This window comes from Diceros bicornis, chromosome 7 (assembly GCF_020826845.1).
Source record: "Diceros bicornis minor isolate mBicDic1 chromosome 7, mDicBic1.mat.cur, whole genome shotgun sequence".
NCBI lineage: Eukaryota > Metazoa > Chordata > Mammalia > Perissodactyla > Rhinocerotidae > Diceros > Diceros bicornis.
Genome location: NC_080746.1, coordinates 63,019,593 through 63,043,566, shown reverse-complemented (window position 1 = coordinate 63,043,566; position 23,974 = coordinate 63,019,593). Strand labels below are relative to the sequence as shown.

Here is a 23,974-nt window from a genome sequence, read left to right as displayed (position 1 = left end):
GTGTGTATACCTGACTGGCCATGGGGTGCCCAGATTATATATTATTTCTGAGTACGTGTGTGAGGTTGTTTTTTCCAGGTGAGATGAACATTTATATCTGTGGACTCCATAAAGTAAATGGTCCTGCCCAATGTGGGAGGACATCACCCAGTCTGTTGAGGTTCTGAATAGAACAATAAGTGGAGGAAGAAAGAATTTGCCCCTTTTACTTCCTGCTGCCTGCTTCAGCTGGGGCATAGTTCTTCTCCTACCCTTAGACTAGGACTTGTACCACGCTACCCTGGTATCAAGCCTTTAGATTTGGACTGAATTATACCACCAGCTTTTCTGGGGCTCCTGCTTGCAGAAGGCTTATCTTGGAAGTTCTCAGCCTCTGTAACCATGTGAGCCAAGTCTGTATCCATCTATCTATCTATCTATCTATAGATAAATAGATAACCTCATATTGGTTCTGTGTCTCTGTAGAACCCTGACTACTACAGTAATGAAACCATTTTAAAACTGTGTTAAGTGTCACAGGTGAACTGTGACAATAATAATGACATAGGTGAACCGTGCTATTTCTTTTTTTTTTTTATTTCGGTAACATTGGTTTATAACATTATATGAACTGCACTATTTCAAAAGACGTAGCCTAAAATTACTTGGTAGAGTTAAAGTGATAAGGAGGATGTTGAGGAGGTGATAAAGCCTGAAGTAAACCTTAATCCATAAGATCTGGTCAGATTAAGGTAGTCAGAATAAAAAAGAAAGAGCTTTGATTGGGATCTACCATCTGAGTGAGTCTGTCTTGGATACAGTGTGCCTTTCACAGGAAGAGAGGGGGTCAAATAAAGAGACACTTCTATTTTAACCCCCTTCTCTCATGGGTCTCAGGATCTTTTTCTCATGCCATTTCTTCTGATATCTTTTCACATTATTAACACCAATCAAGCTTTCATTTTGTGTTATTAAAACTTTTAAAGATGCGCCTTATGGAAATCTTCCTATATGTTCCTCTTGCTCTTAATCTCTTAGCTAAGCTTTGTTTCTTGGTGGCAGATATAGTCCAAGAAGAAGGAGGAGCAAGGTTAGTGGTTTTTCAGGAATTGTATTAGATCCCTGATTTTAACTTGAAAATCTCATAAGACTAGTAAACACAAAGAAACTGCAGAGCAGGGCAGCTGTCACACGATTAAGGCTCTCAAACACAGAGAGGACAGGGTGCTAGGATTATGTGGTTTGTCTATAGAAATCCTACATTGTTACACTGACAGATGTTAAATTATTCAGCTTCAAAGAACTCTCTGACTTTCCCCTCTTGCTTCCTCAAAGGATCTTTTTCATCCTTGAGCAGGGCCAGGCATAGCACTTTTCTCTGCTGCTCTCTTTGCAGAACTTGTCCAGAAGCCTGGGCTGTGCCACATGGAGACTCCATAGGCTCCTTCTCTAGGGCATCCTTTGCTAAGATTTCTCAGGAAGCTCTTGCTGGAACTAGGATTACTCCTAGAGGTGAGGTCTCAGTCGGTAGGAAATGACAATGCGTGAGTGGAAGGCAATTGAGAGAACTGCAGTGGGGAGCCTGGTGTTCTTACTAATACAATCATTAGTGATCTCCAACCCCACCCCACATTGCAACTCCAACTGTGAGTTTCTTGAACTCGGGTAGAGACTTTCTCTATTCTGTTGCTTATTGCCTCAGATTTATTAGAAGCTGTTGCACATAAGGAGTGCTAAAGAGATATACAAACCTATAGCTGTAAATATCATTTTAACAGAATTGAACATCCAGATGATAAATCATGCTTCTATTCTGCTGGTCTTGCTATAAACACAATTGCTGTGTTACATAATGAAATTCAGCTTTTCTTATGGTGTTATTAACATATACATGATTCCCCTTTAACAAAATTTAATGAAAAATTTTTCATATCTCCTGTTTTCTTCCTAAGGTTTTACTCAGATTGTTGTCTAATGTGTCTCCACTATCACACTTCAAACACATTAACTCTTACTTTTTTTAAGGTTTTCTCAATTGGGAAAATGTTAAACATCCATGAGCCAAATGAGGAGATATTTCATTAGCTTTCTCTCCAACTGATGTAATGACTGGAAGTGAAGTACAGAGTTCTTTAAAGGGAGAGGAGTAAAAGGATGGATATTGATCTGTGGAAGGATTGGGAAAGAAAGAAGTACTAGACAGAGATGAGGTCTTAGAAGGGAGCTCATTTCTTTTGAACATTGCAATCAGTACTGCTGGGTTGTACTTGGCACAAAAGCACAGTCAGATTCTGAGCTAATCATTCCCTCCAGTTTCAATCATAATATACCTAAAAAAAAAATCTATTTTTAAAATCTCTGCATTAACCACCATTCTCCATGCCATCATTGCTGAACATGCAAAGCAAGTAAAACTCAAGTTCCCATTCCACTAGTGGAGGTATTGATTCTAACAAAACAGCATGCTTCATCCATAGATCAACTTTAGAAACCTTGGATAAATGTAAAAAAAAAAAAGAAAAAGAAAACTAAACATGAAGGCACTAGAGAGTGACAAATCAGTTAGAATCTACAGTGTAACAGACACTTGGAAGAAGAGAACAGTATTGAGAGAATTTTCTGGTTTTACAGCTTTTCGTTTGAAGGCAGACCTCAGTCCATAGTGGGTGGGACAGTTAATACTCGGTTAGCAACATGCAGACTTATTAGCTTGAAGAACATAACAATGATTTTGGGCCACCACAGCAGCTGGAAAGTGGCAGAGAACATCTGTAAAATAGAGGTCCAGAAGAAGAGAACCCAAATTGCACATATGAACTCTGTCCAAATCTCTGAACTACACATGTGTGAGACAGATGCCAACCAGCCCAAGTAGGGCTAATGGAACTAAACAGAGATTTCAGGTGCTGCAAAATGCAGGAGAGATTAAGAATTTGAGTTCAACCAACTTAACTGCCAGAAAAAAAAATAGTAATATTCTTTAGAGAAATAAACAGAATCCAGAGTCTCTATATCTCATTCACATTTCCCCAGGGGGAATTTTAAATACAATCTAAAATCATTGTGTTCAAAGAAGCTAGAAAACATGAAAACATGGCTCATACTCAAAAGAAAAGGCAGTCAATGGAGATCAACTCCAATATAATCAAAATGTTGTATTTAATAGATGTGAACTTCACAACATCTATTAAATCTAGAGTGAAGGATGTAAATGAGACTATGTTTATAATAATGAGCAAATAAGAACTGCCGAAAGACAAATGAAAAGATTTTTTTTTAATTGAAATAGTCAAACTAAAAACTATCATCACAGAAAAAAACAAATCCAGCTGTGGCTTAGCAGAACTTCAGGATCACAAGAAAAAGCCTAAGTGAACTTTAAAGTAGATTAATAAAATGATCTGATATGAAACTAAAGAACAGAGCCTCAATCATCTGTAAAAAAAAGTCAAGGTAATAACATAGGCTTAAACTACAGAACAGCTACTAAAATACAACACTAAAACAACAAAGGTAGATGAATTAAATGGGAAACAAATGGGTAAAAATCACATTTTCATTTAAATATATGCAGAAAAGCATCACACAAATTCTAATACCCATTCATGATAATGATAAATTAGGAACATTAACCTGATAAAAGGAAATGAGTAAAAGACTACTGTTAACATCATACTTAGTGATCAAATATTGAGTACATTCTCTCTATGATTGGAAACACATCAAAACTCACCATTCACATTAATCATTGAACTATATGTCTTAGGCAAAAAAATAAGGCAAGAAAAACAAATAAAAGCATGAATAGTGGAACAGAAGAAATAAAGCAGTCTCTATTTGCAGATGACATAAGAGTTTATGTAGAAAATCAAAATAAATCTAGAGGAAACTTCTAGAACTAGTAAGTGAATTAATCAAGGTAATAGGACTCAAGGACAATATTGAAAATCAATTATATTTTATAATGTAGCGGTGAATGGACAGAAAGTTAACTTTAAACATTCCTTTACAATATTGTCTCCAAATGAATTACACTGAGGGGATAAAAATCCTCCCTTCCCACCCCTGGATGACTAGATGAGTCACCTGGTCCGGGAGGGTTGAAAGCACTGAGAGGTATGGTGGAGTTGCTACAGATATGAGAGAAAAAAACAGACCTGAGATTGGAGAATACGGAGAGATTGGCAGTCAGAATCAATAGATCCCCCATCAATCAGCTTGGGCAAAACGAATGATTCTTTAGAATCCTATGTCATTGAGTGCAGAACATATGTCTCTATTCCAATAAATATCTCAGGTCCTTGGGGTTTAGAAATGTCGGTCACCAACGAGTGATGGCTGTAGATGCCACTACGTTGTCATCGTTCATGGATGAACCTGCAGGATGATGCCTACTTATTCTCTGAGATTCCTGTAATCCCCTCCCCGCAAATTTCTTTTGTGGACATTGATCTCCAAAATTCATGACTCAGTATAATCCTAAGGTCCCAGACATACAAGATGGAGTAATTATCAGAGAATTTAGATCAAGAGAGAACCCACACTTGATGCCCAATGAACTTTTTAATTTGAATTGAGAATTCTTTCTCAGGACATTTTCTGACAAGAAGCTACTTAGAGACTTCATACTATTCTGAGGAAAGGTCTTCATTTGGGGGCAGGAGACACTGATAAAAAAAGATGTTTCAAACTTTTCCTTTGTGTTTGCTAACTCAGATATTTTTCTGCTTAACCTGTTTCACACCTTGGAGTGGTTTCCTTAATGAGTTATGGCCTCAGTCATTGTAGCAATAGAGTGACTGGAAAGCAGAGATCAAAGGGAATATGGATAAAAATCAATTTCTCTCATTACCCATGGTTGAGAGTTTGAGAGATATGTGTATGTGTGTGTATGTGGAGAGAGCCTTGATGTACCTAACGTGGAATGGAGAACTGAAGAATTTCTTGTGAAACAGGGACCAGTGCAGACACTTTGCCCAAGTAGACTGTTATTTCTTTTTCTTTCAGCTCGTAAGTAGGTTGGGGAAGAGATGGCCATGAGAATGCTAAAAGACACAGGGACACCACCACGTGCTGCAGGAACAGTCAATGCTGCAGCATCTGCCCTGCTGCCTCAGTGGAGGAGGAGAACAGGCTTTACTTCATTCCTGAGGACTACTGTTGCCTTTCAGGTCACTGGAAAGAGTGAGGATGACCAGGAAAAGGAGAAACTGACCTACATCATCGCTGAGGGAGCCCATGACCAAACTCCTGACTCTTCCTCTATCACTGTAAGTACTGATGGGAACGAGCAACCTGAGGAATGGAGATTTATATGGGCAAACAGAGAAAATCTTTTCCATTGAGAGAATTACTGTGGAAATAGAAAAGAATGTCAAACCAAATTGTACCAAGTGTATTCATTTAGATGAAAGAGCCTCTTTCGGTAATTAAAATAAAAAAGACCAAGAAGCTTTGAAGAAGGTAAAACTTTCTTTTATAACATAGAAATATTTGTTATGTGCAAAATGCAGTATTGTTAACTACAGTCGTGGGCTGCATAAGGATGTTTTGGTCAACGATGAATTGCATATACTACATGGTCCCATAAGATTAGTCCAGATAGCTTATGTGTATAGTAGGCTATTCAATCTAGGTTTGTATAGGTACACTTTATGATGTTCGCACAAAGATGAAATTGCCTAACGACACGTTTCTCAGAATTTATCTCCGTCCATAAGCAATGCATGACTGTATAGGCAGAATGTTGTACAGTAGATCTTTAGAACTTTTTTATCTTGCATAAATAAAACTTCATATCTGTTGAACAGTAACTCCTTAAAAATTTCTTAAGAAGTTAAATTTCATATTAAGTATCCTTACCACAATTAAAAAAATAGAGTTTGATTGATAGCAGACTATTAAATAGCAAAGTCCAAAGGAACGTTTAGAGAAACAAAAGTTAGAATTGTGCACTCAGATAATTATCTGTAAGTTGAAATAAAGATATCTGAAGATTTAAAAAAAGAAATATTTATTATGCAAAAAGATGAAATAAAGAAATTATCTGTGATTCTTTAATCAAGTTAGTCTGTTTCAAAGCAAAGCAAAGGTATTGATATTTTTGTTGTTGTTGTTTTGTGAGGAGGGCTAGCCCTGAGCTAACATCCAATGCCAATCTCCTCCCCCCTTTTCTTTTTTCTTGAGGAAGATTGGTCCTGAGCTAACATCCGTGCCCACTTTCCTCTACTTTATATGGGATGCCGCCACAGCATGGCTTGACAAGCGGTGCATCAGTGTGCACTCGAGATCCGAACCTCCGAACCCCAGGGCGCCGAAGCGGAGCACACGCACTTTAACCACTTGCGCCACTGCTCCAGCCCCCAAAGGTACTGATATTTAAAGCAGATTAATATTCATTCTGAACACTAATTATTTCAATCACAGAAAAAATAATCAACATCAGTCTGTATCAGGGCTCATGTGCTAGGAAATTAGGAAGCTACTACAAATATTCTATTGTTTAATTCCCACAATATCCCTATCAAGTAAGTTTTAGTATATTTATTTCAGATGATGAACCAAATCCAATTAAATTTAATTCATTAAGGTCCAGTAACTTAGCAACATCAATATGATAATGAAATTCTATCTGATTTCAAAGTCCAGGCTATTAACTGTCCACAGTGTTCACCCTCTACATTATGTCACCTGAAATAGCACCCTGGTGATGAAGTAGCACAACTTGGTTTTAGCCATTACCATGACCTGCTCCTGCTTCATTAATGCCTACATGGGTTGAGCATATCAAACTCTATTTCCTGGCACCCAAGATTTTCCCATGATGCTCCCAGCTCCTTCTGCAGATCACCATCCCCTGGGTTCTCCCTCCTACCCCACGTCCTAGGGAATCTAGCGCCTACCTATTCGTAAGGGGTGTACTGCAGAGAGGGCAGGTGTGCTGAAGAAACCCAGACCTAGTTCTAATCCTGCCTCCTCCGCTCATTAGCTGTGGGACCCTGGGGAATATCTCTTAGGCTTATATATTCTTTTACTGCCTGATTGGAATTCCTTCCTCATATGATATTTTTGAGGATTAACTGGGATAAAGATCTCCTATGAATATGTATTTACAAACATAATTATATATTTACTTGTGTGTATGCATGTGTGTGTAAGTATGAGTGTGTATGTATATACCATTCCCAGGCCAAATTCTTTTTTTTTCATTCCACTGGGGCAAGTTATTACCTCTGTATATCTTAATGTGGGCTCAGGGCAACAGGCTGTCCTAGTTTATATTACATACGTCTCTAAGAAAATTTGTACCTGTGCTGCCCTAGGTAAGTTATTTCTCATCCAGAATTTGAAACTGTTAAAAAAAGAAAAAAAAGAAAAATGCATAAGATTTTATACATGGTGTAGACTCAAGTATTTTGCTACAAGGAAAGACCTGAACATCAAAAGCCTGTCTCTTATAAGAGTAGCTGTCCCCACATATGGCTACCTCTGCTGGATAACTTTGTAAACTCATACTTGGCAGTTTTCTGAACCATTCCCAATAAACGGCCTTAGAAACAGTCACAGCCTAGGTATAAAAAGTTCTATAGAAGAAAACTGGAAATGGAATGGTCTTCACAGCAGAGTCTGGGAACTTGAGAAATGAAACTTCAGTAGAATCAATTATTCTTCCTCTGAAGGGCACAAATCTGTTGCAAAGGACATTAACACAGCTTGTATTTTTTGGTAATCAAGAGAGAAAATATTTATTATATTGTACAGGATATTTAAATAGGTGCTTTACATTGAGTGACACTTAGTTTTGCACAACAATCTAAGAGTTAGGTAGAGTTTTAAATCCCAATTTGTATTTTAGGAAAAAGAAGCCTGGAATTTATTCACCATTATATACCTTGTAAAGGAAGAGACAGGATTTTATAGTTCTCCACATGCCCCACTAAAATGTTCGTATCTGTAGCATTACCATCATGACTTGGAACCAATGCTAGCAAAGGTATACATGAATGATTTCTCAATACCAAAAACACATTCAGCCATGGGGATCAACATAATAGAGGTTTATAGGGGCCTCAAGATACTCACATAATGTCAATCTTGGGCAACAGTTTGAGTGGTGACAAAACTTCCCTCCTTGACCAAACTCTGTTCAGGCGCCTTTGAACTCTCTTCTCAACTGGGCTCTGACTTTTAGGCTTCTAGTGTTAGTCTCTGCATTGTCCAGTTTCAACAAAAATTCTGCTGACTCAATTTAGTGAGTCATTGCCTTAGCACCCTTGAAGATATTCGGCTGGTCTGACCGCCCCCAATATCTTATCACCCTGCTTGCCTACAGCAAAAATTCTGTTAGGTCAGTTTAACAAAGAATTATTCTACCTCTTAGTAATTTTCCATCCACCAACCTCTGACCCTGCTCCTAGGCTATAAATCCCCACTTTTCTTTATTATGTTTATGTTGATCCTGATCTCTCTCCCCTATCACCAAACTCCATTTTAGTAGCCCCCTGGAATAATAAAGTCTCTCTTTCCTTCCGTTTTTAACATGTGTCCTGAGTAGTTTTTTCTTTAAGAGTTGTGGTGGCTTCAGAACCCAAATCAGAGAGGATTATCTGCTTTCCCCTCATCTTGCTGTCAGGAATTGGGGGATCACAGACACCTGTGCTCTGACATCTGCAATGCCCAAGAAGTGCCATTTTCTTCTATCTAGCCATTAAACTCTAACCTTGGCAAAGAGCTACGGATCCTTCCTGGAGACACAGGGACATCCCCTTAAACCCTAGTCTTGTTTATTTCTGAAACCTGAGATTTCTGGATAAAGTGGCAGGGCCCTCCCATTGACCCCTAAGACCACAGAGAGTAGCAGGGGGAACAGTTCCTGAATGAGTCACAGGGGCTTCCCTTCAAGGTTTGGACACAAGTTTTATAGGGCAGAGGGAGGGAGAGTTGGGTGGAGCAGTAGCCCAGGCAGACACTGTTTCCCAGTGGGGACCTCTGGGGCCAGCACTGGGCCAGTTCGAATTGAGTCTAGGCTTCTCTTAGGCTTTCCTGACAGTTATCATGGCAGCATCTGCTGTCAGGGCAACAAAAGCCCCTAAAGAAGGGGCTTTGCAGTAAGGGGCCCACATGGTACTACTCTTACTTACAAGTTTCGGCAAGATTTCCTACCTCCAATACCTCCAGAGGGAATCTAATTAAGACTCTAAAGTCTCTTTAAGGCTGCTGGACAAATGGATTCCAAAGGGCTCTAAACTCTTTTTTTCTCCTTCCAAAGTTTCAACAGCTGGCTGCACTACAGGGTGTTTATCAGGACCAGAGACCTGCACAGACTCACTCTGCTGGCAGAAGCTCACTGGCCATTCCCTTTGGCTGAGGGCCCTTAATAGTGGCTATGGGAGAGCTTCCCTATCTTTCTCCAAAACACTCTGAGGTGAACATACCCCCAATGAATCTTGGCATTCATTCCTTTCTACAATCCCTTCCCTTTGAGAGCTGGCAGAATTTGTGAATTCCTTGTAACTGATGGAATGTGGCACAGGTGATGAGATGTCACTACTGTGGTCATATTACATTATGTAAGACTGTCTCCCTGCAGTAGTTCTCTTTCTCCTACTGGCCTTGAAGAAGTCACAGCCATATTGTGTGCTTCCTATGGAGAAGCCCACACAGCAAGGAACTTTGGTCACTCTGTAAGAGCCGTAAGAGGGTCTGTAAGACAGTCTATAAGAGTGTCTCAGCCTTATAAGTGCCAGGAACTGAATTCTGTCAACAACCTAGGATAGCTTGGACCCAGAAGCTTCTCTACTCTAATGTGTATCCCAGCTGGCACTTTGTGTATATAACAGAGGAAGAAATGTTCATTTACCTTTCCAGGTGATCTTGGCTTGTCTAAGAAATAAATTAACATGAGACAGATTAAAATGAGAAAAACACAAGTTTAATAACCAGTATACATGGGAGAAACCCAGCAAAACTGACTAACTCCATAAAATGGACTAAGGCACCACCTTAAATGCTATCCTCAGCTAAAGACAAAAGAAGATGTTTTGGGGATTGGTTTGGGACTTCAAAGGGAATGATGGCAATTCACATGGAGATAGAAAAGCAAATGTTTGGTAAACAAATATTTGCCTTGCCATGCAGACACAATGGGACATGGTCAGGACACTGATCTCTAGGTCCTACCCAGTCTCCCCCACCACATTTAGCCCATATTGTTTGTAGTTATCTCTGGTGATAGCTCTGTTCCTCTTATGGTCTATTTATCTAAATTTTTTTCGGCAGATAAGGGGGAGGTAAGAGAAAAACCTCCTGAGTCTTTTGTTTCCTTAAAATAATCAATCGCCCAAAGAGGCATATTTTGGGGTAGCAAACTCTGTTCCCTTTCAAGCACATCCCAGCGAGACCCTAAAGGAGAGAACCCAGCTAAGCTGTTCCCAGACTCTGTAACCACAGGCTCTCAGGACAAGTTCAAATGACCCCCTCTCTTATCAACAAAGTGATTAAGAATTGTCTTTCAGAAAAACTGCAAAGTCACATAGCCAGAGCATGTGTAAAAGAAGAAAGCGTGACCTGAAATGACCTTGGAACAAAAAATCCTCCTGGCCATGGAACCCAAGGACCAGGACATGACCAGAACTTGAAAGTCAGACTCTTATAGGAAGCAAGGGTCCCGCATTCAGGAAGATCCTGTGTTAAAATCCCTTCCCCACCTCATCAAAAATGTTTAGAACCCCATAATAAATGTTTAGAACCCTGTCATAAATGTTTCAAACCTTACCATAAATGTTCGAAGCCCACCAGTCAAAACCTGTCCCACCAGCATTTCCATGTGCCAGCCTGTTCTCACTAATCTCTTAAATTTTGCCCCAAATCCTGAATCAGGAAGACAGATCTGAGGGCACACACCCTCTCTCTCCCTGCAGATTGATGTCTCTGAATAAAAGTTGATTTCTCCCCATAAAGGCTGATGCCATTATTAATTGGCTTATTTATAAACATTGGGCAGAGAACCCCAGTTTTGTGTGGTAATAACAACTCCTGTCCACAGAATTTGTGACAAATATATGCATACTCTTTTAAGTCTAAATAAGCTTTCTACTAAATTTCTGGTAGTTAGTTACACAACAATAGAAAATAAATATAATCTTTATCTAGTGTTAGTTGGATTAAAGAGGCTATTACAATTATTAGATGATGAATACAGTTATTTTCTACAATAATGTAATATTTATTTTATAATTGTATAGAAAAATTTTTAAAGACTGATTCTTTATTTAAATTATCTTATTTCTTGAAATAAAGCAAAGTTAATTTTTTTAAAGTGAATTCATGTGCTTTCTTAAAATAATTTATTTCAAGTCAGAAAATAAGCCAAGAAAAAACATAAATAGGCAACAGTCTGGGTCAGTGTTTATATGATAGAAAATAACAGAAGTTATTATAAAGATTCTATTATTTAATTCCCACAATATCCCCATGAGGTGAGTTTTATTATTCGTATTTATTTTATTACTGAGAAATTGAATTTCATAGAAATTAGTTAATTTGATAAGGGCCCCTAAGTGGCTATATCATCATTATACAAAATTTAGTCTGTTTTCAGAGTCCAGCCTTTTAACCATCCAATTACAATGTTCACCCTCTACACTAAAGGGAGGTCTATTTTCTTCACGTCATCTGCAATAGCATGCTGTTCACGAAGTAGCTCAGTATAATATTATCATTTTCATGTCCACTCTTGTCACCTTTATGGCTACATGGATTGAGCATATCAAATTACATTTCATGACACCTAGGTTTTGCCTAATATGCACCAGGCTTCTCCTGCAGGTCAGCATATCCTGGCTCTCCCTTCTACCTCACACCTTTGGGAGTCAGGCTGCTGCCTTCTCTGTGGTGTGGTACAGAGGAGACCGCACAGATGCTGGAGCAACACATGCCTGATACTAATCCTGCCTCTCCCACTCATTAACATTAGGGCCATAGGGAAAAATTGTAACAGTTTCTAAACTCTTTTAAGCTCCTGATATAAATTTTTCTCTCTTAGAATGTTTGTAAAGACTAACCCAGTTAATGTTAATGTATACACATATATTCATACAAATGATTACATGTGTATTTACCTGTATGTATATATGTGAGTGTGTATGTGTGTATACATCTGTATATGTATAGAAAGAGAGAGAGAGAGACATTGATCCCAAACCACACACTTTCATTTTCATCCAGCATGACCAAGATACTCATCCTTCTCTAAAGTCCTGCAAACCTTGTTTATTTATCAGTCAATTAGTATTTCATTATAATAATACTTTTTATGTTTGAACAGTCAGCAATGCACAAAGAAAAAACCTTCAGTGAATGTTTACACGCAGTGTAAACACATGCTTTAAAAATGCAGTTGAGGAGGAGGGGTAATTCACAGTTAACAGAGCTAAAAAATGATCCTTGTTATAAATTACACAAAGTCTATCAAAATATTTCTCTGGATGCATAGATTAGGACTTTAAACTCACCTACCAACAACTCTGCAGTCTTATCCCACTCCATACTTAGGAGTCAGTTGACCTCAGAGTACTTTATAAAGAAGAGAGACCAATGTTGAGCCATCTCTCACTGGAGATGCCAGCCCCTTGCTAGCCTGTTTCTAAACCCAGGAAACACCATGGAGCTACTCCTCTGCAAGATACCTCCCAGCCAGGGGCCTGCACTGCTTCTGAGAATCTTGAATTGATCCTGATGGTTGGGAGAGTTTTAACCCCAGTGAGTTAGACATGAATTAATACTGAATTTATTTATTCCAGGATAGAACTAGCCTCAATTGTATCAATGAATTGTAACTTTTTTCAAAGGAAAAGGAAGAGAAGATTAGTAAGTCTAGATAAACTAGCTTCCGATTGGTTGAAACACAGGGGAGGTTTCTTCTTTGAAACAATTCAGAGGAAGGGGATAATAAGTAACCTTTACTCTGCTGTGCTAACACTGTAGAAGGGGAAATAACTCACCATCAATCATTGGTGGAATACAATTAAGTCACTGAACAGAGTGACTCTATGAAGTTGGCCTTGAAAACACCTCAACCTCAGCTCAGTGTTTAGGCAGCAGCAGGAGGCCATTGTCTTAGCACAACATCCTCTTCCATTGACATCTTCTGCACATTCTCTCTCAATTCTGGTGTTCCAATAAACTAGCCTAGTTTGGAAGTTATGTTTCTTTGGAACCTATAGGGACTAGAGGGAAAAACCTTCTTAAGACAGCAGGGATGCTCTTCAAGAGCTGGCTTCAAACCAGGAGTGGCCAGAAATAGGCTCTTCTCTTTCTTAGCTTCTGTTTAGACAACTCTCTTACATTCGTCGCTTAAACCACACTAGATATAGAGCCATCAATTTCTCCCTCTCCAGACCACTTCTCAGCTCTTCACAGCTTCAAGCAATAGTTTTATTGCGCACTAAGAGTCTTGGAAGTGTGGCACCACTGCTTGGGGTCGGGGGCTTCCTACCTTGGCAGAGAAATGTTAGTGTATGCTACGCAGTGGCACCAGGGACCCTCCAGGGCACTTAGATCAGTGGCTTGTCTTTGGCTCTAAGATGACACATGCTGTCACAACACTCAGTGATAAAAGTTCCTGCCACATTGGTAAGTCAGTTTTAATGCTTTCTTGTTGTAGCAAGACCTTTCAGTCAGTGTGAGTGCAGCATTTCTGAGCAGAAAATTATTTTCACTTCTCGTGTGAACCAGTTCTAACTCTTTGAAATCTTGGAGTTGAGCAATATCTTTGTCCTTTCTTACCAGAGCACTGGATAACTTTCCGATCTTCTCCACCTGATCTGGATTAACACTCAGCCCACAGCAACTCACTCTGACTAATTCTTCATAGGTGATCTCCCATGGGTCCAGTTCAATTTCAATGAAATCATTTTCTCAAAGAGATGAGTTCTGAATCCTCACCTTGAATACTAGCTCTTGCATATTAAATGGAAATACTCCAATGAAGAATAATGATGGAATGCTGGCACCAGTACTGTACACATTCCATTTTGAGGCTCCAGAGACACTACTGGCTTGGATGGGAGAGAACACACTGGTCGCTGACAAATAGGACCTAGTTTTGTGCTTTTTGGTGTTCTGAGTACTGCAGAGGAGGCAGACACCCTAGTTCTGAACCAGTGTCAAAGAGGTGTGGTCCTGTGGAAAGGCTCCTAGCAAGGGAGGTTCCCCAAGGGATGCAATAGAGGTGAGCCATCTGCAGGGAGTGATGCAGGAGCTGTGGAGAGGTCCCAATTCTGCATCAGGGCTACATCCTGTGCTGGGGTGGTATACACAAAAAGTGAGGCTAGGTTGACGAAACAACTGGAAACAAAGGGCTATTCTGACTCCTTCACCTGGGGGAGGTTGTCATCATCATCATCTTCCACTCCCATAATCTTCCTGATTTCTCTCCTTGATGTTAATTGGACTGGCATTTTGTGGTAAGTATCTCTTTTTTAGCTCTTGATTTTAACAAGTAAGAGACCACCTGGCCATGATTGTGTTTGCATGCCCAGTGTAAACAGGTACAGCTGTTGACCTCAGTTAGGGAGTTCAGATTCATCCTGCTCTCCAGCAGATTCTGCACCTCTAGAATGTCCCCCAAGGACAAGGCCACCCACTACTCCCCTGCTGCACCTGGCCCAGAGACCCAAGCCTCCTCCAGTGCTGCAAATCTTGATTCAAAATTTGCACTTTGGCATACATAGCCTGCCCTAATTTATAATGAACTCTTCTCTAACAACATTTTATGTTCTTACTTTCGTAGTTAGTTATATGCTTCATCCCAAGTTCGAAAATGATTTTTTTTTTTAAAGAAGAAAAGTGCATAAGATAGTAAATATCACAGTATAGCCAAAAGTTTCACCCCAAGGAAAAGAACTGAACACCAAAAGTCTGTCCATCATAAGGACAGATGAGCCTTGACATAACCTTGTCTACAGGACGCATAATGAAAACTCATAATGTCTGCAGTGGGGTTTGGGGATCCAAAAAATGAGACTTCAGTAAAGCCAATTATCATTTTATTGAAGCATAATCCTACCAAAACAAAACTGTTTGTTGCTGTATTGACATAGCTTTAAATTTTTCAGTAATAATGACAAATATTTATTCTTACATATGAGACTCTTAGATGAGTTATTACTTACAGTTAATAAAATTTAGTTTCTCAAAGAGATCCTAGGAAATGAGTATAATCTTTAAAAAAAATTTTTATTTTAAGAAAAGGAGACCAAGAGATGCTAAGTAACTTATTCCAAGTTGCATAGCTTATAAGTGAAAAGACAAGATTTGACCTCAGAAACTCTGAGCACTAAAAATCTAATCTTGATAAATATTTAACTTATGCATTTCTCATTTTAACTCTCTGATAAATATGGGCTGCCAGTGATTAAGCAACACACTCTGAGGGATTCACTATTTAGGGACAGATTCTTATGCACTGTCCTAGTGCAGACAAGTTTTTCTTGATAATTCTGTTAAGCAGCAGAGGGAATGAGGAAGAAAAGAGATATCAGAGGAATTACAGCAATACTGTTCTTTCTATAGGAGGGATTAGATGTATTTTCCTTGCAAAGACAAAAAAAATTTCATTCTCTCAATGAAAACAAGACATTAGGAAGAAAAGGTTCAAACTTTTGCTGTATGGTAAGGAAGTGTAACGGACTGTTATAGGTTGAGTTGACTTCATTCAAAACTCAGAAGTTGTAATCTTATCCCTTAATACTTCAGAATGTGACCTTATTTGGAGATTGGGTCTTTACAGAGGTAATTACGTTAAAATGATGTCATTAGGGTGGCGCCACTCCAGTATGACTGGTGTCCTTATAAAAAGGGAAAATTTAGACATAGAGCCATGCATAATGAGAAGATGATATAAAGAAATATAGGGAGAAGACAGCCATCTACAAGTCAAAGAAAGAAACCAGGAACAGATCCTTTCCTCACAGCCCTCAGAAAGAACCAACTCCGCTGACACCTTGATTTTGGACTTTTAGCCTCCAAAACTGTGAGACAATAAATTGCTATTGTTTAAGTCACCTAGTCTGTGGTACTTTGTTATGGCAGCCCTAGCAGACTAACACAAATACACTCTAAATAAAAGAAGGGGGAAAGGGAAGAGACAGTCAGAATTGTACAAATAAACTCCAGTGCAGAAGATGAGCCCCAGGACAAGGGCACAAAGCAGAAGTGTGTGAGGTATTAAGAATGTTCAGGAGCTTGGTGGGCACAGAGTGATGTGGCCTGGACAGATCCATGGATTGAAATATGGATAAACAGTCTGAGAAAAGCAACATTTGGAGAACTTGTAGATGAGTGAGCCATAATTTGTGACATTGAAAAATGACACAGTGCCTGCTTCATAGTCTAAGATAGCCCCAACATGACTGGGAGGTACAACCATGGAAAGAGTCAAGACTGGGGGATCAGAAGTAGGAGAGTCTTCAAAGGCATTGTACTTGGATTCATTCTGTAATCCTATAACCCAGTAGCCATATCGAGGTCTGTATTTGGAGCAAATATTTGGATGATTTAAATTTGGCTCAAAATCACACTCAGATCTCTGTTTTCTATTGAATTTACTTTTGTTACTGTATATGCCCAGGATCCAGGCAATCTTACCAGACACATCTACTTACCAATAATATTTACCTGAGGAGAAACACTGGTGGCCCAAGATATCAAAAGCAGAAAAATCACATGGATATATATTCCTAAACGTAAAAGGGTGCACAATTCTCGCTTGTCTCTGATCCACAGATACAACAATATTCGAAATGGTATAGACTGGATTCAGCATCACGTCAACAGTAGGAAAAATTACAGGGTCAGATGAGGGATATAGAATGGGTGTGTCTTGTGACATTGTGAGGAGGAATATTGGGAGTTGACAGAGAGGAACTCGTGTTGATGGGTCAGAGATGAGTAGGACACTTAAGAACGGTTTTATGTATGCAGATTTGGGGAGGAACACATGAAGCTAAGATCATGGGATCTAGTAATAGCTACAACTTCTGAAAAGGGATCAGAACATGGAGATTTGAAGACCCTGTAATTTCTTCTTACCCCAGTAGCATTGGACCTCTGTCAGCTCTGAAATGACAAAAGTTGCAATGATGTTAGAAGCAAAGGAGTAAACACTGATACCTATTTTCTCTCTAGAGTGGGGACAGGGGCGGGGAGCCCTGTGAGGCTATGAACTGGCAAATGAGAGGACAAAGCAGACACCTGGGCTTTCCACCTTCCATCTGATCATCTTACTCACAGGATCTCTCTCTTCTTGTCAGGTTACCTGCTATCTTTTATTCTTGTCTAGAAACAACATCCACCCCCCCATTTTGCCCTGATACTACAAGAATCTAATACCCACACTCTTCCCCTGACTCTCCTCACCTTTAAACACTTACAGTTTCCCTATCAGATCAGAAGCTCGGGACACTTTCCTTTGTTCCACAGGAAAAGTTTTTGGCTTCTTCAGAGTCAGGGTCTCACTCCTAGGGATGACAAAAATTGACTGCCACACCTCTGCTTTTGTGGCCCTCCAAAACCAAAGACTTCCTATCTTTTCATCCCATTGATTCACTTGAACTCTCTTCTCTGGAGAGTATATGACAGGAAAGAGTAGAATGCTGACCTTGGAGCCAGAGGAAATGTGTTCAGGTCCACCTTCCCGTTTACCCTCTGTGTGACTTTGGGATGATCTTGATCTCTTAGAAGCACAGTTTCTTCCTTCCAATATGAAATCATTAACTTTCCCTTTCTACCTCCTAGAAATCATATGGAATTACATGAATTAATAGATTTAATAAAACAAAATAAAACTTTGCTACTTAAAAAAAAAAGTGTGGTTAAAAAAAAAGTGTGGTTAAGTCACTACAGGGATGTGGGACACTGGGAAGATGATTGAAAGCGAAGTTGCAGAAAACAGTTCCTGGGTGTTTGAGTCATATCAAGTGTGTGAATACTGTCTGGAGAGACCAAGATCTTCAAAATCTGCTCTCCAGTAGGGAGACCCTCAGAATAACATCTGAGATTTCAGGTTCTCTGGGAATAATTACAAACATTTGGAAAAGAAGAAATTATGATCACCAAAATAATAACAGTCTGAATTTCATGTGTTAGGAAAGAGCATGACGCTGCCAGGTAGAGGTGCAAATAGAAACACAAGGATGCTGCCTTTCCATTCTGGCTTCTAAAGTACATGACCAATGCGAATCAATTGTTTGCACCAGGGCCAAAATATTCCTTGAGATTCAAGTTTGGTTTTGGAAATCTAACCAGAACCATATAGAAGGACCTGGTCTCCTCTATTTCCTGGTCAGAAATGTAAACATAAAGGAGTTGTCTCCAATTCTGGGTTTTTGGCAGATAAAAAAGTCACACCCTTCCCACAGTAAGTCAAACACCTATGAAACATGGGAACTTGAGTTAGACACAGGCATGCAGAGTGAATAAAATTTATGAAATCACAGCAATCTGACACCGGAATGCCTTATTCCTAACACTGCTACTGACCCTATCTCTGCGCCTTCCCCTGACCAAACCCCTACCATGGTATCTGTTCCATTCTGGAAAATGATAGAACACTCAAACCATGATTTATGAACAAAAATTTAAGTAAATCAACACCCAAAATTTTCTACCCTGAGCAATGTTTTATTCTAATGGATCACCAGATAATTCTAATGGCTTTAAACCTCTCTTCAGAGCGAAAGGATCATTTCTGATTTCCCTCACCTACCTTTCCATGATGCCATTCATATCCTACGGAGAAAAGAGAAAACATGCGTCAAAAAAATAATATGGGGGCCGGCCCCGTGGCTTAGCGGTTGAGTGCGCGCACTCCGCTACTGGCGGCCCGGGGTTCGGATCCTGGGCGCGCACTGACGCAGGCTTCTCCAGCCATGCTGAGGCTGCATCCCACAAACAGCAACTAGAAGGATGTGCAACTATGACATACAACTATCTACTGGGGCTTTGGGGAACAAAAGGGAGGAGGATTGGCAATAGATGTTAGCTCAGAGCCCATCTTCCTCAGCAAAAAGAGGAGGACTAGCACGGATGTTAGCTCAGGGCTGATCTTCCTTACACACACACAGACACAAATAATATGCCCTCTCACTTGCGAACCTTCATCATGTCGCCACCACCAACTGATGTAGTGGGAATAGAGATGATAGCAACATCAGAGCCAAAAAGTAAAGAAAGACCCAGGCCAATCATTTGAGAAGACTCATGTGATGTTGTCAGGTTTCCTAAAGGTAGAAACAGCTTTCTTCCTAAAGGTAGAAACAGCTTTCATCCAAGTGGAAGTACAGCATAAGGCTTCCAGTATCTGGAGATGAAACATATTTATGAGGAAAACAGGAGGTCCATAAATTTTTCCCCAAATGCATAAGTCTCCCTATGAGATGATTTGAATGACTCATGGTTCTTTCATTTATTCAACAGAAACGTAAATTGACATGCTATTTGCCAAGTATTATGCTAGGTTTTGGAGAATCAAAGATGAGTAAATAATCATAATATTCCTCAAGAAGGTTACATGCCTTTTGCTGTGGTTACAAGCAAACAAATGTATTAATGTAGGCATTTCTCAAGTCTCTCTCTTCTCATTTTATATACTATCTATGAGTGACCTCATTTCCTCTCTTAAATTCAACACACACATACGTGCAGTTATTTCCAACTCTTTATTTTTACTCAGTTTTGTGTCTTACATGCAAGTTAATATATTCAGTAGTAAAGAAGCCACAGGAACCGGTAACATAGGATGTCTACTAGGTAACTTACTATTCACCAACAAAATTGTCTCTTCTATAATACTCCATTGTCCATATTACCAATATCCACTTGGTCACTGTCCTAAAAACTACAAAATTTATCCTCCTCTTCAGTCTCTACCAACCCAGTTTAGTCCACATTCATAACAGTTTTTAGCCATTTGATCTTCTTTATCATCACAGATATTGCTTTATTTGTTTGAGCAGATAGGTACCAATACATTTGGTCTGCTTTACCTCAGACTTACTTCCTCTATGTCACCAAAAACTAGGCCAACATTTGGGTCTACACATGCTAAAAAAATGGTTTTGCTTTCTGTATTAGGGCTTTTTTTTTTGTATATGACAAAAACCAAATAAAACTAGATTAAGTAGAGAGATGGGTGTTGGGGGCAATTATAGCTTTAGTCACAGCTTAGTTTTGAAGCTCGACCTGGTTCTCAGAATCTGGTCTATGTCTTTTTCCAAATTCTATTTATTCCCTCTACATTTACTTACTCTCAGTTCATGACGGAAACATGAATCTCCTGAAATAAAATCCAGAAGAAGAGAGAAAATTTCTTCCCAAAAATTTTGAGGGCTGTATGACATTGGCCTGCATTGGCGAAGGAGCCCATATTGAAAACATCACTGTGCTATTGTTGGAAGGAAATGAAGCAGTGTTGGAGGCAAATTACTATATTTTACTGGAATTAAGTTAGAATAATCTGAAGAAGATTGTGATAGGATAAGATTTATATCATAATCACTAGAGCAACCACTAGGAAAAGAACTTAAAAAGATACAGTTAGATAAGAGGAAAAGTTAAAATTTTATATTATAAGTATTTAATACAAAAGAAGTTTCTTAAGGAGAAAGAAGAGAATAAAAACTATAAGAGACATATAGATGCCAATAGCAAAATGGTAAATTTAAATACAGACATATCAATAATTGCAATAAATATCATTGTATTAATACCCTAATTAAAAGATAGAGATTTCTGGGTTAGATAAAAAGTAAGATTCAATTATTGCTATCTAGAAGGGACATATTTTTGGATTCAATGACACAAATAGGGCAAAAGTCAATATATAGAAATATACAAGCAGTAATGATGAGATTGATCAAGTGTCAGTATTAATATTAGACAAAATAGAATTTAAGACAATACATGTAATGAGAGAATGAGAGGGAAATTTCATAATGACAAAAGGTTCAGTATGCTGTGAAGATATAACAATGATAAACGTATATGTATCTAACAACTAAGCTTAAAAATACACAAAGCAAGATTAAAAGGAAAAATAAGCAACTCAATAATAATACCTGGAAATTTAAATAACTCACTCTCAATAATTGAATGACAGCTTGAGTGAAAACTATCAAGGATATAGAAGACATAGACAATACTATCAACCAACTTAAGCTAACTGATATCTATAGACCATTTCACCCAATGAATACAGAATAAAAATTCTTTTCAAATTCATATAGAAAAAATTTGAAATATACAGCAAAAGTAGGACATCACCAAGTACTTTTGAATTAAACAATACACTTTCAATATTGCTAGAGTTAACAAAAACCACAATAGAAATTTGAAAATAACTTGAACTAAATGATAATAAAAACTAAGTAACCAAACTGTATGGAATATAGCTAAAGCAATGGATTTATACCATTAAAAACTATATCAGAAAAGATGGTCTCAAATCAGTGATCTAAGTTTCCACTTTGTGAAATTAGAAAAGGAACGACAAATTTAATCCAATTCACACACACACACACACAGAGACATTTGCCCATGTGCATATACACACACACATAAAGTAAGATAAAGGAGAGTCAGAAATAAATGATATAGAAAGGTTATAAAATAGTAAAATCAATGAAACTAAGGGTTTTTATTGGAAAAATCAACAAATTTGACCAATCATAACTAAATAGACACCCCCCCAAAAAAAAAAACACAGAGAGAGAGAAAAAAAAATCACCAAAACCAAGAATAAAAGAGGAGACATTACTGTGAGTGACGTAGAAATTAAAGAATTTATAAGGGATTATTATGATTAGCTTTACATCTAAAAATCAGACAACTTAGACAAAATGGACAAATTCCTACAAAGACATATACTACCAAAAACTGACTGAAGAACTGTAAAAAATGTAAATAAACCAAATCTCCACCTAGTAGCACAAGATACAAAAATATTCACGTCTGGATAAGAATCTGTATGTAAGTTTACCTTTTTGTAATTGGGTGAAATGTAAAGAAATGGCCTTCAGGCTTCAGAAGGTGAGCAAAAGAATAAAAGATATTACAAACCTCAGGAGTATGGTACAGGCATAGTGGAGTTTTCCCATTAGGTACCACATTCTGCTCTGTCTTGCCTCCCTCCTGGTCTCTTACCTGATATTCCTGGGCAACCTCCTCTATGAGGAATGTGTAGTCACCACGGTGCTCCTGAGCTCTCTCACAAAGCAAGCAAATGACTTTCCCATCCTCCCTACAGAAGAGCAGGAGTTTCTTGTCATGGCGCACACAGAGATCTCTCTTTTGCTTCTCTGAGCTCAACTTCTGGTCCCTGAGCCTCTCCACTATGTTGGCCACGTGCCGATTAGGCCGCAGGTTGTCAGGCTGGTAACCAATTTGGCACACAGGGCAGTAGCGCTTTCCTTCTTGGCTAATCTTGGACCTTTTGTTGTTTGCGGTGATGCAGGCTTTGCAGAAGCTGTGGCCACAGTCTAGACTCAGGGGTTCTGTCAGAAGCTCCAGGCAGATGGGGCATGTCACCTCCTCCTTTATGTCCACCAGGATTCCTGAAGCCATCGCAGCTGCCCCCGTGTCCTACCTGTCCTGACTTCTGAGGCTCCTCTTGTTCACAGATCCCTACATGATTGAAATGGTAGAAGGGGACAGAATAAAAAAGGTAGGAATAAAATGATCCTAATTTTGTAGAAATCAATGACAAACCAAGACCAACATACTGAAGGACAAAAAAGAAAAGCTGGTAAAACAAAGAATCTTGATGACCTGGTAAAAAGGGTTTTTCGTAGTAATTTCAAACACTTTACTCCCAGTTCATGTCATATGAGAAATTCCATCCTTATCCGTGCAATGATTGATATTTTCCTTTACTTTCACTGAATGAAGGGATGACCTGAGGTCTTTTCTGCCAAGATCCTTGTGTGATCCACAATCTATTGCATGTTCTTTCCCATGCCAAAAGCACATCCTCAATGTTAATAGCACCAAACCCCTTATGCTTCTGAGGTTTTATACCTACTCTTCTCTCAGCATGTTATGCTGCCATGATATCAGTATGACTCACTCTTATATCCAGTTGACTCCCTCCTTATGTGTTCTCTTATCAGAAAGACCCATTCTAACACATTTAAAGTGTAACATTTGTCATCACTTGCTATATATTTGCAATAATTTGTCTTGTTATCACGACATAATATATGACAACATGGTAAAAACAAACTCTGTGTTAATAGAGATAGCAAGTGACTTACAAAGATCATTTATCTTCAATACACTAAGCAGAGATGAACCTAATATGTTTGGGGTCCTTCAAAGGTCTTTCTCCTCGTCCCTTACAAAGTTATTCACAGAAAAACAGAGAAAAAGTCAAGGACTCAATTAATAACCAGAGCGATGGGGCATGTGGAAATGAAGAGATCCAGACCAGCTAAGGGGTTCTGGGGAGTCTTGTGTTTGTAAATGGTGAGATTTCAACTTGGCCTGGAAATACGCCAAGGACATTCATAGGAGCCTAAGGATGTGTATGTATGTGGATGGTAGAGAGGGAGATGGTATGGATATACTCAGAGGATCACACATGTCAGATACCTGGGAAAAGAGAAACACAGATGAAATGAATGTCAGTCTTGAGAAAGAAGTCTCAAAATATTAAGGAAAAACATTCCACAAATTATCACTGATGATGAATTATGCTGGCAATTGGACTCATATCCAAAGACACAAAGAGGACTGTAAATGGAAAATTTAAACCGGCATGATCTTGACATTGACCTGGAATATAACAGTATATTAAATAGTCAGCCTTATTTGTACAAAGTAGTAGATGTGAAAAACACTACTAGAGAGATGTCCATGTTGTTGGGAAATCAAATAATGGGGGGAAATAGAGGGTTATCCAAGAATTCCAACTTGAAAACATAAGAGTTGAGCTGAAAAC

The 23,974-nt window shown here is 38.8% G+C and overlaps 1 pseudogene; it reads right to left on the bottom strand.

The window, feature by feature from the left end:
* The window catches only part of LOC131409093 (tripartite motif-containing protein 5-like), a 35,244-nt pseudogene extending 12,645 nt beyond the window's left edge, over positions 1-22,599 (bottom strand).
* Between the last annotated feature and the right edge of the window lie 1,375 nt (positions 22,600-23,974).